The sequence below is a fragment of the Protopterus annectens genome, chromosome 11.part0 (assembly GCF_019279795.1).
Source record: "Protopterus annectens isolate FY-2018-M chromosome 11.part0, PAN1.0, whole genome shotgun sequence".
Classification (NCBI taxonomy): domain Eukaryota; kingdom Metazoa; phylum Chordata; order Ceratodontiformes; family Protopteridae; genus Protopterus; species Protopterus annectens.
Genome location: NC_056745.1, coordinates 286433706 through 286453736, shown reverse-complemented (window position 1 = coordinate 286453736; position 20031 = coordinate 286433706). Strand labels below are relative to the sequence as shown.

The following is a 20031-nucleotide window of genomic DNA, read 5'->3' as shown; positions in this document are numbered from 1 at the left end:
CACACGCGCGCGCACGCACGCACACACACACACACACATATTTATATATATATATATATATATATATATATATATATATATATATATATCTATATACATATATATATATATTTGTCTTTTCGGCTTTTCCGGGGTAAGTGGTCACCACAGCGGAACTCCGGTCCGCTAATGATTGGCAGTAGATTTTTACAAAACGCCGAGGTGCCAGCTCAATGCCCAACCTTCAACGAAGGCATGTCCATTTATGCACGTATGTCTTTCAAACACTACCCAACCGCGGAGAGGACATGCAGACTCCACAAAGAAGGCACTCCCAAGCCACGCCGAGAATCGAACGGGAGAACGTCTTGCTGTGAGGTAACAACGCTACCGCCGTACCACTGTGGCATCATATATATATATATATATATATATATATATATATATATATATATAGATATATATAGATATATATATATATATATATATAGATATATAGATATATATATTTACATTTATATTTAACCCTGCATGAGTACTTCTGTTACCCTTAAAAGGCAAATTAGAAAGTTTAAAGTTTTTAACTTTTAGAAAATACACCAAATAAAACCTAATTTGTGTAATGATCTGAAATTAAAATAGTAACCTCAATAAAGATACTTATACTTTCAAAATGTTTTACTACCTTTAAAATTAGATTACCTTTGAAAAGAATCTGAGTTTATATCCCTAAACAGAATTTTTTGAAAACTTAATACACAGTTTTGTTAACTAACAAAGCCTTTATTTGATCCTTTATTCATTTTTGATTATCTTATACTCAAATTTTATTTTTATTTATTTTATTTATTGACATTTGTTAACTGAGTTGGTCCAACTGGGCCATGAGCCCATTTTCAGTGGAGACCTGAGGAGAAAAGCTCCAATTACATACATAATAAGTATACATAATAGTTTAACATGCATAAAAAGTACAGTGTACAATTTCAAAACAATCCATTAAATTGGAAAAGCATTACAAGTTCACTTAAATTCAGACATTTCAAAAGAAAAAAATATATATATATATTATACTGGAGTGTGTACTACAGAGTGGAATGGGGTTAGGTAGGGTCATGGCAAGTACAACGTTTTGTCCTCATAAAGTGAAGTTTGAGTTCATTCTTAAATTGTTAAGGGTGTGTTATGGAGCGTAAATGGGATGGAAGGTTATTCCATGCCTGAGATAGGGTGGATTTATAAAGTAATCTACCAGCAGATTTATTTTTGGTTGGTAAATGTTGAGGAGTTGTGGGTTAGAGGTATGAAGTGTGCGAGTTGGTGTATAGGTGGAAACCAAGGAGGACAGGGCAGGGCAGGTTGATGGTTTATACAGTATGGAGTGGATAATTTGAAATTGAGATAGAAGAAGTTGTTGTGTGAGTTCTAGCCATTGTAGTGAGTTGAGTGAGAGGCAGTGATGTGAGTTGTGTGGGGGGTTTGTGATGAAACTTGCTATTTTGTGGTAAGTTTGTTGGAGTTTGGCCGGGGTAGTTGTTTGAATATTAGTTAGAATAGGGGTGGCATAGAGAAGGGAGAGGAGAAGAAGAACCTGAGATAGGGACAGTCTGGCATCGCAGGTCAGGAATCTATGGTGTCAGTAGAGCATACCTAGCTTTTGGTGAGTTTTCTTTATACTTTGTAGAATGTGTAGGTTAAATTTAAGTTTGTCGTCAATGATGGCTCCTAGAAGTTTTGTGTAGGAGTCAGGTTGTATTTTGGTGTTATTGGAGGATAAGATAAGAAAGTTAGACTTTAGGTGAGAAAGTGTCCGGGGGAAGAATAACAGAAGCTTGGTTTTCTTAGTGTTTAGGATAAGTAGATTTTCAGCTAGCCATTTTTCCACAGATAGAAAGGTGTCCTGGGTGAGTATGTGAAGGTCAGAGATGTTGTTGGAAGAGCAGATGAGTGTTGAATTGTCAGCATATTGGACTGGTACTGATTGTTTGCAGGAGGTATATAGTTCATTTATAACAATGTTGAAGAGGAGGGGACCCAAGATGGAGCCCTGAGGCACCCCAGTAGTTATAGAGAGGTAGGGTGAGCAAGAGGAGAGCCAACAAATAGATTGCTGTCTGTCAGACATAACTAGATAAGAAGGTTAGGGTGGAGGGAGCTAGACTGAGGTTAGAAAGTTTAGTCAGAAGTAAAGGGTGAGAGACAGTGTCAAAAGCTTTTGAGAGGTCAAGTAAGAGGCTGGATACAAGGAGGTCTTTGTCTCGAGCTTCAGCTATTGTGTGTGTAAATGACAGGAGAGCTGTAGAGGTGCTGTGGTTAGGGCAGAAGCCATGTTGGGACAGTGTGAGGAGGTTATGTTGGGGGAAATAGTGAAGGAGTTGGGAGTGTACACATTTTTCCATGAGTTTGGAGAGAGGAGAGAGGATGGCAGGTGGACAAAAGTTTGATGGGTCTTTAGAATTTCCGCCTTTATGCAATGGGGTAGTGAAGAAGGATTTCCAAATATCTGGTATTGTAGATTCCTGGATAGCTCTATTAATCAAGATAGATACTGGATAAGCAATGGATTCAGCAGCTAATTTGAGGAAAGTGGGTGGTAGGTTGTCAGAGGAGGGAGAGCAAGGTTTTAGCTTCAGAAGGAGTGATTTTATATATGATGTTGGGACTGGTTTTAAGGAGAAGAGATTACTGTTTAGTGGCTTGGGAGGGACATAGGTGGTGTTTGAGTTGTGGTTTGAGGGAGTAAGTTTTTGGACAGTTTTGATGAAGTGTCTATTGATAAAGGTAGCAGTTTCTAGTGGGCTATTGTATGGGTAAGGAGAGGGGTTTGAGGGGAACCCTGAATTGAGGATTTTCTTTAAGGTGGACCTGAATTTCTGTGGATGTGTTTTGCAGTTATTCTGGGGAGAGTTATAATAAGATTTTTTGTCCTTACAGACGTATCTTTTGACAAGATTCCGAAGTTCTTTGTATTCGAGAAGAAGGGAAGGTTATTTAGTCTTAGTCCAGGTTTTCCAAGTATTGTCGCAGTTTTGCATGAGTGATTTATTTTCCTTAGAGAGCCAGGGGGCAAAGTTAGATTTGATACTAATATGTCTTATAGGCACTAGGGAGTTGAGAATATCAAAGAATATGCTATTAAATTTTGTGAACAGCATAATTCAGAGGCAGGTGTTTAAGGATGGACCAGTTGATAGTAGAGAGGATAGAATTGAATTGGGTAGTATTAAAATTATGTAAACTACGACAGTCTCTGTACAAGTGGGGTTTGATTGCCTGTGAAGAGTGGTGTAGTATGCTAGTAAGAAGGTGGTCACTCAAAGAGTTTGGTAAGGTAGTTGGATTGTGGTAAATCTTGGGAAAGTTAGTGAGAATCCAGTCAATGGTTGAAAAGGAAGAGGTGGTGTTGTGTAGGAAAGTAGGGGATGATATCAGTTGGTGCAATACATAGATGTTGATGCAGGTCAGGGGGGAGTTAGTGGAAAGTTTGGACCAGTTTATGTTAACGTCACCCAAGATGATAGTTTCATAGGGTATGCTGAGCGAGAACCAAGAGAGGATGGATTCTAGGATTAGAATATTTCCCGGGGGAATATAAATGGTGGCAATAACAAATGTCTTATGGGGGTTTAGATGGCAGTTGAGGATAATGAGTTCAGCTGGGTGGAAATCAGGAGTAGGTGTGGTGATGGTGGAAAAGTTAAGGCTGTTTGAATGGAGAATGACAATGCCACCACCCTTTTTGTTGAGTCTATCAGAACGATAGATGCTGTAACCAGGTGGCAGTATTTCGTTGTCAGTTATGTGTGGTTTTAGCCAGGTTTCTGATAGGGCTAGGATATGTGGGGTGTTTTGAGCTATCCAAGCATGTAGCTCAGTGATTTTGTTTGTGAGGCTATGTATATTTAGTGCATAGATAGAAAGGTGTTTGTACTGTGAGGTTTGATTTAAGGGAGGTTGAGCAGGGAGTGGGTGGTGGGATGATGTAGGGGTGGAGGGACTGTTTGTGCCTGTAGGGTTAAGGGTATGGGAGGGTGGGCCTGGATTAGGATGAATGTCACCAGCAAGTAGTAAGTTGCTGGGGACTGTGGTAGGGCGTGTTACTGAGTAAATCTGGTGGTGGAGCTTAGGCTTGTGTTTATAGGAGAGGGGGTAGATGTCAAGTATAATGAGTTTGTGATAGCAGTGAAAGGTGAAGTTGAAGAGAGATGGGTCGATTAAGATGGGGTGGGAAGGAGAGAAAGGTTTGGTGGTAGATGTGGTAGGAGAGATTAGAAAAGGTTGGGAAAGGTCTACATGATAGCAGGTTAGATTTGCAAGTAGAGTTAGGATTGGGAAAGAGAGGAATAGAAGAAGCATGTTAAGTTAGGTTATGAGTATAAGAGGGATTATGATTTACAAACTGGTTGAGTGTGGAGGAAGTAAAATAAGTAGTGATGGTGTAAGAGGTGGGAAGTGTGAGCAGGAAGGAGAGTTGCTACTGGTTAGATAATGTGAGGAAGGGGAGGGATTAGAGGCAGACAGGAAGTGGACTGTGGATGGCTGATATGGACAGGAAGAGGAGGGACATGTTATTATAAATGTAATTGTTATGGGTGGGTGGAAATGGGGGTATGGTAGGGGAGTGAAGTGAGTGGAGCAAACGGAGCGGGGCACACCAGCAGGAGCTGCAGAACCCAAGAAAAACTATCAGGAGAGCTTGCAGGTGAAGTTTAAGAGGAGACAGGGGCATCTGGAAGAGTAGAATAGAAAGCAGGCACAGGGGAGAGAGACTGGAACAGGATAAATTGCAGGGAAAAGGAAAATAGCCACAGGAATTAGAAACAGTAGCAGAGGTCAGCAGGATAAAGTAGTGCATAAATGGCAGGCTAAGGAGAGAGGTAGGTAGAGATTAGGAGCATAGAAAAATAAGGGCTCTAAGAGCAACAATGTCTTGTTAAAGGCAGGGGGGAGAACAGCAGAACAGATAGAAGATGGAGAACTGGGGAGTGACCTGTTGATGTGCAGGAAACAGCTAGCATGGCAATAAAACATGGAATACAAAAACAGTGTTTGTAAGGTACAGAAAGAGAAGCATTAATAGAACATACTCTCAGGTATTATATCCAGAACAAATAGAGGGAGGCAGTCTTCAATATTGAGTCCTGGGTACTGTTAGTTTCCAACGGGGTAAGCCAGTTGAACTTGTGAAGGGAATCTGTCCAAACCTATAAAAAAAGGAGAGAGAGAGATTGAGGCACTATTAAACCTAGAGAGTGAATGCTGGCAGGAATTTGTGAGTATGGGAGTGCATGGGGTGTGTAGGTTGGGGCATAGGGCTGTTACAGGTGAGTGGGTAGCATGCACATGAGGCCTAGGTAAAGTACCGATTAGCAGGAAAAAAATATGTATGGGAGACATTTGTGCAACAGTATCACAAAAGACATTGAGATGCAGTTAAAAAGCAATGCAATCAATAAGCCTTTTCAAAAGAACATAAATAGTGGTGCAATAACAGATTACGTATAATCAAGACACATTACACTGGGCAGCAGATGCTAAATAACAAACAACACTATTCAGTAGAATGTCTAGAAGTTATATGCAGTCAAGAGAATAAATAGGAGGACAATTCATGAAGTGCTGCTTTTCAGCAGAAACAGAGTTAGACAGATACAGATGGAGACTGTGGAACTCAAACCTATGAGTAAGAAATAAAGCCTGTTACTATATTATAACTGTAGACCTCTGCGCTATACTTCTAGACTTGTCAGATATTTAGCAACTGCTAGACAACTTTGTCCCTTATGCACCTACATTACCCCTGCATACCTCAACAAACCAAATTCTCAATGTAAATTTCCTACATTCTTCTATTCCTTTGTTCTTACTGCTACTTACCCCCTGACATATTGTCCCTCCAGCAAAAACTCACCTTATACTTATTAAGTTCTACATTTACCTCAGTTTCACTACAAATGTCTTTTATACCACCTAACAAATATGTACATACTACTCACCTTTCCTCACCTACACTTAAGACCTCCTCAATGTTTTCTACTTTTATCTCCCACACATCCTCTCTCTCTTTTATTTCTCCTACTCATAAATGCAAAATTGTAATTTGGCATCTTAAACCTCATTGTATATGCCAATTTGTCTGCATTAATATGTATTGAATCTATATTTTGCTGATTGCAGCTTTTCTCTTGTATAGCTGCCTTTCAGTTATTGTATGTCCATACCGTAACTTTTAAGCTTTACATTTCTCACTGTTGCTTAAAATTACTTATTTTGTAGCTGGAGAGTTTCTCCCCAAGCCTCTGCTGAAAAGGGGCTACCATAGCCCAGTTAGACTACCCTAGTCAACAAAAGCAATAAATAAATAAATAAAATATTACCAGTCTTTAATTTATAATACAGTGTGTGTCATAGAACGTCATTCCCGCACATCTTACTTATTATATATAATAAACCCCAAGTCTTAAAAAAATAGGTTGGCACAAGTTGAGAAACATTTGCAACTCTAACAATCTGCAAACTCTGAGACTTAATTAGCATACACAGGAAATGTATTACGCCATGCAAAGTACAGTTGTTTAAGTTGCACTTACCCATAAAGTACAGATGTGTAAGTTGAACTTACCATATCAGTAAGTATTCAGATGATCATTGCTGCAGTAGCCTTAGCAATATGGGTTATATCCTGCCAAAAATATAACAGCTGGCCAGCTTCCAAAGCTTCAGGGCACCTTCCATGTATACAAACTGTCAAGCAGCTTGAGTTGAGCTGACTAAAAGACGAGTTTGGGCACAAAGCCCTTCAGAGCTTTCCTAACAGCAGACAGTGCGAGGCTGAGCCCCAAAAGGACAAGGCTAGGAATAACAAAAAATAAATGTCCATACCCTTGTATAAAAAACACATAAAAAAAGGGGAATGGAGGAAGGAAGCAGCTACTGCAGCAGAGATCATTTGAAAACCTATTGTTATGGTAAGTTCAACTTACACAACTGTACAATGTTATTCATATTAATCACTGCTGCTGTAGCCTTAGCTATATGGGCAGATTACCATAGCTAACTATACTTTGGAGGTAGAAGAAGAAGGGTCCAGGAGCCCCTGGAGAATGGTCCTAGCAAAGTATGATCAAGATTTAGAAAAGGAATCAAGCTTGTAGTGCTTTTTAAAAGTATTTACAGAGGACTAAGAAGTAGCTTCTAGAATACCTCTAGAATCCATCCCTTTCCAAAAAGCCATAGAAAAAGCCAAGGTCCTTGTAGAGTGGGCCTAGACCCTGCTTAGAATAGATTGGTGAGTATAAAAAAAATGTAATAGCTTTAGACAACCATTTGGAAATAGTCTATTTGACACAGGTTGTCCCTTCTTCTTACTGTCACAAGAAATGAACAATTGATCTGAATAGCATCATTTCTTCCTAATGTTTAGGTCCAGGAAAGAAAATGAGGAGATGGATAATTTACCTTAAAGTAAACTCAGATCCCACTTTAGGCATAAAAAAGGATTAGTTCTCAAAGAAACTCTGTCCTTGTGGAAAATGAGGTAGGGTTGACTCACCATAAGAGCTTGCAACGCAGATACCTTTCTTGCAGAGATCAAAGTAATCAGTAAAACTATTTTCCATGTTAAGAACCTCATGTCAGCCAGATTAGCCGGATCAAATGAAGCATGTGTCAGTTTCTTTAACACAGAAATTAAGATCCCAAGGAGGGTCCACTGGTTTACTTTGGGGCCTCTTATGCAAAACCCCTTTCAAGAACATTTTCACATGTGACTGCCTTAAAAGAGGAAAATCTAAGGGTAGACATGTTGAAATGGCCAATACATGAACCTTGATAGAGGAATAAGTAAAGCCATAGGATAGTAACTCACACAAATATTGTAAAACCAAAGAACAACTAGCCTTGAATGGGTGCTGGTTATGCTGTTGGCACCAACTAGAAAACCTTTTCCATTTGCTAATATATGATTTTCTAGTAGCAGGCTTTCTTGCCTCCATTAGTACCTGCTACTCATCCTCTGTAAACAGGTGCCTAAAAGGAATTAATACCATATCATCCAGGCAGTCAACTGAAGATCTCTGATGTCAGGGAGTATTAAACACCCCTGTTCTTGTGTAAGTAGATCCATCATTTGAGGAAGCTTTTGGTAGTTGCCCCTGGATAGTTCCAAAAGAAGGGAGAACCATGATTGCCTGGGCCAGAAGGGAGTCACCACAATGATCTTGATGGATTTGTTCAGAATTTTTAGAAGTACCATGGATATTAGTAGAAAGTTATACAGCAATTTCCTGACCAAAGAAAAGAAAAGGCATCAGTCTTCCAGGCCTTCTTGTATGGAGTTCTGAGAGACTGAGGCCTTGATTCAAAGTAAACTGAAACCACTTTGGGCATAACTGAGAAATCTGTGCATAACATGACCCTATCTAAGTGGAAAATAAGGTAAGGTTCACCTACTATGAGAGCTTGCAATTTGGATACACTTCTTGCAGATGTCAGAGTAATAATGAGCACAGTTTTCCAAATCAAGAACCTTAAATTGGATTGATGGGTAGTTTCAAATGGCAGCAGTCAATTTCTTCAGAACAGAATTGAGATCCCAAGGAGGGGCAATCTGTTTACATGGAGATCTCTATTGTAAAACTCTATTCAGAAATTGTTTTAGCACAAACAGAGAAGAAAGAGGAGGATATGTGGGCAGACATGCTGAAATGACTGCAAGATTAGCTTTTATAGAAGAATAAGAGTCCAGAAGGAAGTAACTCACAAATGTTTGAGCACAAGTGGTGCAAATTCCCAGATGGGCCCCTGATTATTGGTTAGGCACCAACTGAAAACTGCTTCCACTTACCAATATATGGTTTTCTAGTAGCGGGCTTTCTTATCTCCTTTTGCACCTGCTGAACATCTACATGAAATAAGTACCTAAAAGGTATTAGAACTGAGTCATCCAAGCATTCAGCTGAAGTTGATTGAGACTGGGATGTATCAACCCCCCCCCCCCCGTCTTGTGTGAGTATATTTAGTCTGTGAGGAAGTTTGTTGTAATTGCCTTTGACTAATTCCATAAAAAGGGAGAACCAAAGTTGTCTGGGCCAAAAAAAGTCACTACAATGAATTTGAGGAATCCTTCTGAATTTTCAGAATTGTCCTGGATATCCGTGGAAAGTGTAGAAAAATATAAAGGAACATTTTCCTTTCCAACAGAATGAAAGTGCGCCTGTTTTCATGGCTTCATTGCAAGAAGTCACGGTTCAAATTTTTTTAGTTGTCTGTTTTGAAGGGAGGCAAGCATATCTATTTATGATGTTCCCTACAACTAGATCAGTTCCTGGAAGACCCCCCTCATTCAGTTTGTCCTGGTCCTGTTCAGCTTAACTGGCACTATGTTTTGCTCTGACAGAATGTGAGATGTTTGGAGGGTAAAGGAATGCTGAAGAGCAAACTCCCAAGATATCAAGGGCAGCCTATATAGGGGTTACATCTTTGTATCTCCCTGCTTGATTATATACACATGACTGTCACATTGTCTGTAATCACTTGTAGAGGTCCTGGTGATCATAGGTGACTGAGTGATATTTAAGGTATGGATCATAGCCAACATCTCTTTTATATTGATGTGTTTTGGTCTGTCTGAATGACTCCACATGCTTTTGCACCTTTACCCCATGTAAACTGCTCCCCAAGTAAAATCTGAGGCACCTGTGGTTTGAGATTGGTTTGGGGTCTGAGAAGAGATAGGGAGACCTAGGTTCATCTGAATTTGTTGTCTCTACCAATGTAGTTCCATTTTTAGAAAGCCCAAAACTGGAATTTGATATTTCAGAGGATGCAAATGATAGGTCCATGTGTTTTTTTTAGAAAGCATTAAATCTTTCTCATGTGCAACCTGGCTGGAAGAAATATGCAAATCATGGAGACCTTGAATCCCAGGATCCTGAACAAAATTTCCTGGAAAAAGTCTAAAACTGATTGGCGAAGCTCAGGAAAGATTCCAGATAAAAATGAACCCCCTCTTGTGTCAAAAATGCCTTTTGAAGAGAAGCATCTAGAACGCAACTGAGAAACAGAATTGTCTGAGACAGAGTCAAGGCAGATTTTGCAGTACTTATCTGAATGCCCAGACTGGTCAGAAGGGACATAACCCATGTTAATAACTCTTGACATCTGAATAAAGACTCTGCAAAGATAAGTAAGTAATCTAAATAAGGAAAAATGTAAATGCCATTTCATCTGCAATTAAATACGACTAGAGCTAGCTTTTTCGTGAACACCCTTGGAGATGCTGATAATCCAAAGGGTAAAGCAACGAGCTGATAATGTCAGCCAGAAACAGAAAGTAGAGAGGAATTCCCATTAGACTAGTTTTTTGTATCCATTACCATTTGTAACCCTTCAGCATCACTTTTAACACCCTAGAGTCTGAGACAACATTTTGCCAAAGGAGGATGTTGAGGACCAGTTTGTGGACCAGACTTGTACCGATACTGGCGAGAGAAAGGGAATAGGGGAAAGAATGATGGCATAGTCATTCCGCACTGTCAGTCTGTCATTTTTTCCTGAAATGACCAGTGGTTCTTGTTTTTATTTCTATCTGGCCATCTTTGCTTAGCACTTTGTTTGCTGGAAAAAGAGTTTTGCTTACTTGGCTTTTTGTGAAATAGGGTGAGCTATTTGATTTGTATTAGGGAACATAAAAATCTTAGAAACTCCCTGAATCAATTTTCCACTTTCATCATACTTTTGAGAACTTAGGTAGCAGATGAGCCAAACAATCCTTCCTTATCTGAGGCAAAATCTAAGATTTCAGACTTTAACTCATCGGCTAACTTTTGGTTACATAGCCAAGCATATCTTCTCAACACTGTAGCAGTAGTAGTGGCCCGAAACACAATATCTGCAAAATTATGCACATGTTCTAAAGAATGTTTGAATACCTGGGACAAGCTAGAAAACATTTGATTCAAAAAGATCTTTCTTCAGTAGGAAGTGAAGTTGCAAACTCCCTCAAACTATCCACACAACAAAGCATAACCTTCTACATATTTTCCTGAGCATTAAGAATACTGAAAGGCAGAGTGGAAGAGGAAAACATTCTCTTACTTGGCTCAAAACCTGCCTTCCTTATCACTAGGTGAAGGACTGGTACTCAGTACCATTGTATTCCCAGCAGGAGATACAAAGGATATGGTATCTGGGTCTGATCCTTTGAGAGAAAACAAGTTTATTAGTTGGAGGTACTTTATACATCGCATCTGCTTTTTTTTAGGAGCTAATGGCTGAGTATCAGGATGATTGCAGGCAGCATTCAACACATCTTCCAAGGCTGGCAGCATAGGAGGTATGGATGAGGAATGATGAATATCCATTTGTAACATCTCATAATATCTCCTCAGTTCAGGGGGAACATATATCTGTTCATATAAACATACACCATTCATCCTAGCTATGGACTGATTAAAAGAAAATTCCCCTGCATGAGGAAAAGAATTAGACTTTTCTTCACAATCAGAAAGTTGGGCTTGGCAAATTGCAAAAGAAGAAGTCCCATCTCTGTCAAAGTCAGAATCATCAGACCCTGTTTCCTCAGGAATTTCTTTATAGAGAATGATCATGTATAATGACTTCTGGACACCAGGACTCATAGCCAGCAATGCATACTTTGCTAAGGTAAGGAAATTATCTTTCTTTTTTGTAATTTCCTCTTGCGATAACAATATTTAATCTTTTTTTTTCTTTATGGGAGTTCCTGTAGATGAAGACTGACTCGAAGGAGGGACATATGGCCAGCCTAATGTTCTCTTGCCTCAGTTACCCTGTGAAGAATCTCCCAGAGTGTCTCCCAATCCTAGGGAAGATGGTTCTCCCATGGCTGTATTAGACACTGAAGCAGCCAAAGAGTACATGGTTAACCTCCGGTTCATGGTGGCCAAAAGAATTACACCAGACGAAGCCAGAAAATTAAGTGAGTGGTCTGAGGAACAACCATGGCTACTGCAGGTTCACCCACTATTGGCTGAGGCATAGACTGTGCCTATGGCAATGGTAAGCGCTCTTTGGTAAATGTTTTTTTTCTTTCTAGGAACAGTGAGAGTGGAGTCAGTAGGACTGGCATAAGTATCCGTCCTGTAGCCGAAGAAGGGAAACCAAAAGCAGTAAGCATTTCTGGAGTAAGTCATATACACAAGCAGCACACTTACATTCACACTTCTTGCCTCAGCCCCTTCACAAAATAAAAGCACAACCGGCACACAATTTCCCTGTTAGCACACCTTTTCCAAGTTACAAACGCTGGACAGAAAAATAAAAATAGCAGGTAGGCTTCACAAAGTGAACATAAGCACTACAGTGTACACAAACATCTCTGCTGCCCTAAAATTAATCTTTGAGTTGCAAATTTAAGTTTTATATATATATATATATATATATATATATATATATATATATATATATGTATACACACACACACACACACACATATATATATATATATAGAGAGAGGGAGAGACAGACAGACAGACAGAATTAGCCCATAATTAGCTAAATAACACACTTAGCTATAATTTGCTGTCTGTGACAGGAAACTTCTGATACTGATAAAAAATAATGGGTTTCTTAAAGGACGACTGCCAATTTTTTAATTAAATTAAAAATAAATAACTTTTTCTAAAAAGGGCATCACTTTCTTTGTGGAGGGGTTCCCCAGCAGGGACTTATCTGTCAGAAACAACGCTCTTAGCCAACTGCTGCTCCTATGAAGCCCCAGCGATGCTTCTCCTTGAGGCAACAAGAAAGTACTGAAGAAATCTTCACTCTGACTGCTGATTTCCATACCTGGGGCTAGCCAATCAAAAGTTAGAGTAAAGGTATGCAATGAGGGGGGAGTCAGAGCTTAATGAAGCTAGTCGGTTGTTGTTTCCTAGGCAGGGAAGCAACCCATGTAACCTAAAGGCTACTGCAGTAATGGGAATGATGACCACTCAGAGATATTCATAATTGCTCAACAGTGGGATGATGTAATCACTGTTGGCCTTTTAAATATCAGGGAGGACTTACAAACATGTGCCTTTTCAAACATAGTCAATAAGGCTGTTAATGGTACATTTTGTGAAAACTGGAGATAAAGGAAAAATGCCTATATGGCTAATCTTTCAGCCCATTGACATTATATATATACAGTCATTATTCTAATAGTAGTATTTAAGGTAATACAGCATTCTGCTAGGTTCTGCGCAGATGTGAAAGTAAGACACATCTGGTAAGACTGCAGTTAATGCACTTTGTAATATATTGATGTGAAGTTACTTTCATTGCTTAAAAGAATTCTAGGATTGTATCTTCTGTATGGAAAACTAGCAGTACACATGGAAGGGATGAAGTATTACTGGTTAACACTACCAAACCAGTGACACAACCCCTTGGGAGAGGAAAAGCTTGAAACCAACAGTTCAAATACACACGTGTTTGTAACATAATCACTCAAGCTGAGATAGTTTAATAGCAAATACATCAAAAATGAAAATAAAAAAAGTTTTTTTTTTTAATTCAGGGAAGAAGCACCCCTGCCCCTCATGAAGGGGATTTTTTCACCCCTATACTTCATTTACTTTATTAATCTTATGCCAAACAGAGATAAGAAACTGAAAATAAAAGCCTTATCATACTTCCTCTAAGCCACAGCAGTTTCTGAGTACATTAAAAATACCACACCATTCACACGAGGAGAACAAATCTAAGATTACTTCCACGCTTAGTTTAGCAGAAGCATACCGGTGTCAAGTGAAATGGAAATCAAACGAGGAGATAAAAGTCAGGCAGCAAATGAATGTGCCAAAAGCAAAAGAAAAAATATAAGGTGAAGGATCAGATGAGAAGGCAAGAAATGTGTGAACTGCATAAATACAGTTGCAAGTACAGAAAACTCCTGGAACAACCAAATGTCAAGTAGGATTTAATGCAGGAATGGTTAATAAGAGATGAATTTAAATCAAAAGACGAAAGGTTAATATTGGCTGCCCAAGATAGTGGACTAAATGCATGCTGGTTTACAAAGTCCATTGAACATGTTGGAGAAACAGATAAATGTAGGTTTTGTAAAACAGAATTGGAAACAGTTGCACATCTTGTTGCTGGGTGTGATATACTAATGGAAGAAGGACTGTATACTGAAAGGCTTAATAATGTGGCAAGACTGTTGCATTGGGAATTGTGCAAACATTATAATATTGAAGTAGCTGAGAAGCATTGAAAACATGACCCACAAACTTTTATAGAAAATGATGGTTTATATCACATAGGATCACCCATTACCAACAGTTCAAAAAAATATGCAAGAAAACCAGGTATAGTAGTCCAGGAAAAGAAGAAAGTGATTACAGTGTTTTACATATAGAGAGTCACAAAAGTCATAAAATACCAGGATTTTCAGGCAGAAACAAGGACAATGTGGAAGAAGGATACCCAGACTGTTCCAATAGTAGGAGGAGTAATGAGTCTCATAAAAAATCATTTGCAGTCATATTTAGATATGTTAGCGATACATATCACTCCGTATGAGTTGCAGGAGGAGTCAGTTCTGGGAACATTGCAGGTGCTGCAAAGAGCACATTTGGTTAACATTAAAGATTGAAACAATACTAATTTCATGAACTTTAATCATAATTTGACTTAGGAGTAGGGTCCATTCCCATGAGGATATCAGAAACCCAAAAGTCTTTGAGAAATTAAAAAAGAGTTCACATGACAACAGATTGCTTCCTACATGGAGTGAGCAACTAAACAGAAGCAGTCCCCCCAGGATGTAAAATCTGGACAACTGTAATACAAGTTATTCAGTGCAACAACACATACTCCATACTCCATATGGAAGTTATCATAATAGAGGTTAGCTGAAAGAAATTACTCATGTAATGGCAGAAAGTATTAATCACTAAAGTACTTCTGTATAAACAATAACTTACACAAATTACTAAGGAATCAGCAAATGACAAATGTATTTTTACTGGAACAATTGTTTGCTGATAAATATAAAGATGCCTCAACAAACTGTATGATGGCTACTATGGCATTCATGATACCATGCTTTGAACAGTGAACAGTTTGTCTGGAGACATGGATAAGCTTAAGGCAAGGGTAAGAAAAGGTCTGGCCTCTTTCTTTGTCTGTTTTCAAATGAGCATTAATATAAAACATTAATTGACCTTTTTTACATATTTAAACCACTTGTCTTGGTGAGCATCGAATGGTAGCAAAGTGAACAGAGCAGACCAGACTTCCCCACACTCAACAGCACTATCTAGTCATGCCCCTCAACTGTCCAAATTTTTGCAGAATGTCCAGATTTTTGCATCATATTTTTGGTCTGGTCCTCATAAAATTTGTGGCTTTTTGACAAATCACTCAGGATTGAAGTCACCAAATAAAGGTAGACATTTCAGTTCCAGACTTTATATCCTGCAAACAATGAATGATAACACAAAACCTGTTATTCTAGCAACTTTCAAAGTTTATAAGAGCAATATTTAAAATTTCTCCCTATTTTTGGACTTTGTCCCATGGTTATTTTTGGCTTTGTCCAGATTATTTGTGCTCATAGGTTGAAAGGTATGTATCCAGTTACTCCTGTGTGATCACCAGGAATATCCCAATGAAGCTGAGGAATATAATACCTCCAGTGTGTCCGGAGTGTCCTGTGTATATCACACCTTCCACAACAGACACTTAAGGAGCATATCCTCCTCAGGTGCTCAGACCACATTAACTGGCTCCTGCTAACTTGGAGGTGCAATGACTGTACTCCAAGGTTACTCCGTCTTGACAAGCTCCTCACCCTGTTATGGAGAGTGAGCACAACTACCCTGCAAAGGAACTTCATTATGGTGTTTTCATGGTGAAAGGATTTTGTATGTCCCTGATGAGGGCTGTAATAATGGAAAAACTAATTCAAATTCCAATTTAGACATTTAGAACGAAAACACAAAATGAAGAAGCAGGAAGACAAAAGTTTAATAACAGAGAAAAGATGTGAGCATCATAGTGAAAACTAGGAAGTAAGTTGTGCTATAGCATATTAATTAATTCTGTCTTTTGGTAAATTACTGCAAGTGGAAATAGAAAGAAATAAAACAATCATTTTTATATGAATAAGAATATCTGTATAAATACTTTGATGACTTATAACAGGGTATTGAACTGTCTTAGGTTTCAACATGTGTCTTTATTAAAAGACTTCCTGTAGTATTACGCTTAATGAGAGAAAAAAAAATAAAAACTTCAGATGGCATAGTCTCAGAGGCCCTCAATGAATATAACTGGTTTTGTACTCCTTCTACAGTTCAACATTAGTTGTTATCAACTTAGTTAGTAAGGAGTAGTTAGTGCTCCTATTTAAAAAAAAAGAGGGTCAAGAAGAACCTATTGATGTACAGACCAATGGCTTTGGAAGATCACTCTCTCAAAATATTTATAAGAAGGGTTTTGAATAGCTCCAAGATGCTGTACACTGATCAACAACTCTCTCAGTGTAAAAATAGAAAGTGGGGGGGGAAATGGAAATTGCAAGTTTGGATAAAATTCAGTTATTGGCAAGTAAGTACATTGCCTGGATGCCAGCAAAGATGACATTTGGAGAATCGGAAAGAAAACAAACCAGAAAAGGTGAAAAGAAAACACTGACTGGGAAGAATCCTCCAACTGTACAGCAAAAAGCAATTCAAACTTCAACTTTGATTCAACAGATAGCTTCCAGTGATTTACAGGAAAAAATAAACCAAATGTGATCAGGGGTGATTAAAATAAACACAGTATTGGAGAAATATATTAACTCAAATAGCAAAGGGTGGGTAAAATAGAATAAGCTCTAACTTGCTATTTGGGTAAACTGATAAAATTGCAAAAAAAAAGATGAAATGAAGAAAAGACTGGCTGTATATTAGGCTTCTCAAGAGGAGCTGTTTAAAAATAGTAGAGTCAGAAGACAGCACATGCAGAGAAAACCTGAGATTTCCTAATGTACTGGAGAAACTGGAAGGAACAGACTACTAATTTCATGAAAACACAAATAATCAACCTAACTGGTGTTCCACAACAGGATTTGTTAATTGAAAGGGTACATTCAGTGTATGCTACAAATTTGGCCACTAGTAAACAGCCAAGACATATATTAGTAAAGATTCTATCATACCAGCAGAAAGAGTTGATCCTGATAAAGCTATGAGAGAAGGGAAAAGCATTACAAATTGGAGACAGCAGAGTATTTGTGAAAAATGGCAGACGTGAAGCAAATTTATCCTAGCAATCAGGGAATGTTGAGAGGTAGGTGTGATATTCAATCTGCTATAACCCACTCTCTTCAGAGTATTTTTTTCCTGGCGTATCAAATACGCACACACACACACACACACACACACACACAGACACACACACACACACACATATATATATATATATATATATATATATATATATATATATATATATATATATATAGTTATATGTTTTTTTATGCAGAACAGGCTAAAGCGGAAAACAATATCCAACAAAAAAGTGAGCCAGCAAGCAGAAGTAGACTCTGCTTCTCAGAGAGGCTGACAGTGAAACTTTTCCAGTGTTCCAAAGAAAATGCTTGAGAGGCAGAATAACACACAATAGTTAACCAGAAGACTCTGGGGTACCTTGGGCTTGAAACAAAGACTGGTGATGGGAGATGGAGATAAACAGGAAGGAGACTAGCAACATTGAAATTAATGAATAAATTGAAGATTATAAAGCAGCAATCACAGCTGTGAAATATGGCTTTGCAAGAAAAAGTGGCTGAGAAAAGGCTGCACTTTTGCTGACTTTGGTAAATGTGTGGGTGGACTGTAAAGCATATTATGTCATTAGTGTTTAAAAAGATACTAAAGGGGAAAAAAGTAACTGTGTGTAAAATAAGTTTTTTTTCTAATTAGTATTTGCATAAAATACTTCATGATATAAGGTGCATGCTATATTATAAAGCAGTTTTGTATAGTGAGCAGCCAGGGTATTTTAAATGTTGAGGGGAGTCTTTTCTGACTGCTGTATGTGTTAAAGATATTAAAGTAAGCAAGTACTTTTTTAAGTTGTAAAAAGTACAGGATTTAAAGTAAAGCAAGTGGCAGAAGTAAGTTTAAGTTAATGTTAAATGATCTTGGGTTGCTGGGATGGAATGTAAAAGTGTACTTATTGTATTATATGTAGACATAAGATGAGAATTTTCCTTATTTTTACTGAGGTAGATATCAAAACTAATCCTGTTGGCTTAAGATATAAAACGTTTTTTGAAAACAAATAGGTTTGAAAAATAAGTCAAAATGATGAAAGACATGAAAAATGTTAACTGTCTTGCATCCACAAAGATATTAGCTTATTTTTTTTTTCCATTGGGAAATGTCCTCGGTGACAGACAAGAAGACCGAGTGAAATTTATAGATTCCTTCATCCATCTGCAAAGTTGTTAGCAGCTTTTTTTCTCATTGCGGACTACTGTTACATGGAGATGAGCTGTCTGCAGGTCCAAGCAATTAATGTTGAGAGTTCTGAGCATACTTTCCTGAGGTAAATGCAAAATTTAAAGGTACAATGGTAAACAGTTCAGTGAAAAATAAAGTTTGAAATTATGGAAAGTGAATACGAGGTAGTAGCCTCCTCAACAGCCTTAATATGTTAATGCATGTAATAGAATGGTGCATAATTTCATTTTATTTAAAGGTAGTCAATGCACTTTTTTTCTTAGGGCTAAAAGTTAATATTTTCTGAAAGCATACAAGCAGTTTTTCACACCTGGGGAGAAAGAACAGAGAGTAATCTGTGCAAGTAGGAGCACAGACTTTAACATGTGCTTACTCATGTGTAACCTTAATTTTTGATTTAGGGCAATTGTTCCTATCCAGAGGGTTAAATGTCATTTATTGAGAATCTAAATATTTTTGTGTTTTTTCTAAGTTGATAGGGATTTAGATATTCTGAAAATGTATTTAGTTTTTTGTTTGAGGGTTTTCATTAAAGCAAAAAGTCTTGAGAAATGAGAAGAAAGAAACGTATACAAGACTGATCTGCTATTAGTGTGTGCATGTAAGACAAAAGTTGGAAAAAACACATTAAAAGCTGACATGTATAACAAGTGGGAACAAAAGTGTTTTATCATAATAGCTACTCTAACCATAGTATCTTGGAAAGTAAATGGCCTTGCAGCTATAGAGAAAAAGAAGTAAAGTTGAATTATATTAACAAATGCAGAGTGCAAATAGCAATGCTGCTGGAGACACATTTGGGAAAAAAGAATATGTGACTTTGACTAAGAAAGAATTTTAGGATGCATATTCAGCAGAATATCAGAGACAAAAAAAATGGGAATAATAATACTGATTAGAGGGGCTTCTGTAGTGATTGAAGAGGGGGAAAAAGGCACTAATGGTAGGTTTTGTGGTAATAAGGGGCTATTTGCAAGGGGAGGATTACTCTGTTAAGAATTTATATTCCACCAAAAATTTCTACTATGGAGCTTAAGAAAATTTGGGGAGAAATAATAATTTTTCAGCAGGGAATATTATTTGTAGGTGGGGACTGAAACTTGAATTGTGATGGTAAAGATGTATCGAGGAATTAGAAAGGAAAATATAACAAAATGTAATAAATAGGGTAGATTTATGAAGAAATTTATGAAAATATCTGATAATGAAGACATGAATTCAGCAGTAGTAACTCAGAATTTACATATTATTCCCTCAGGTACAATGACTCATTTAGACTGGATATAAATCATTTATTTATTTATTTGACATTTGTTTACTGGGGTGGTCCAGCTGGGTCCATAGAACCCATTTTCAGAGGAAGCCCAGGGAGAAAAGCTCCACATAATGTAGAATACAAATATGTTATAGTCCAAAAACAATACAAGTGACATGAGCAATACTATGCAAAAATAAGTTGATTGAATGTAAACTAGGTTACAAGATATACTACTCAACTCAATCAAATTCCACAGGAACATATACATTTAATTGAATGTTTAGACATACATCCAATAAATATTCCAGA

At 37.8% G+C, this 20031-nt stretch overlaps 1 pseudogene; it reads right to left on the bottom strand.

Annotated features, from left to right (window-relative positions):
- Nucleotides 1-11618, bottom strand: part of LOC122814934 — a 49765-nt pseudogene extending 38147 nt beyond the window's left edge.
- Nucleotides 11619-20031: the final 8413 nt, after the last annotated feature.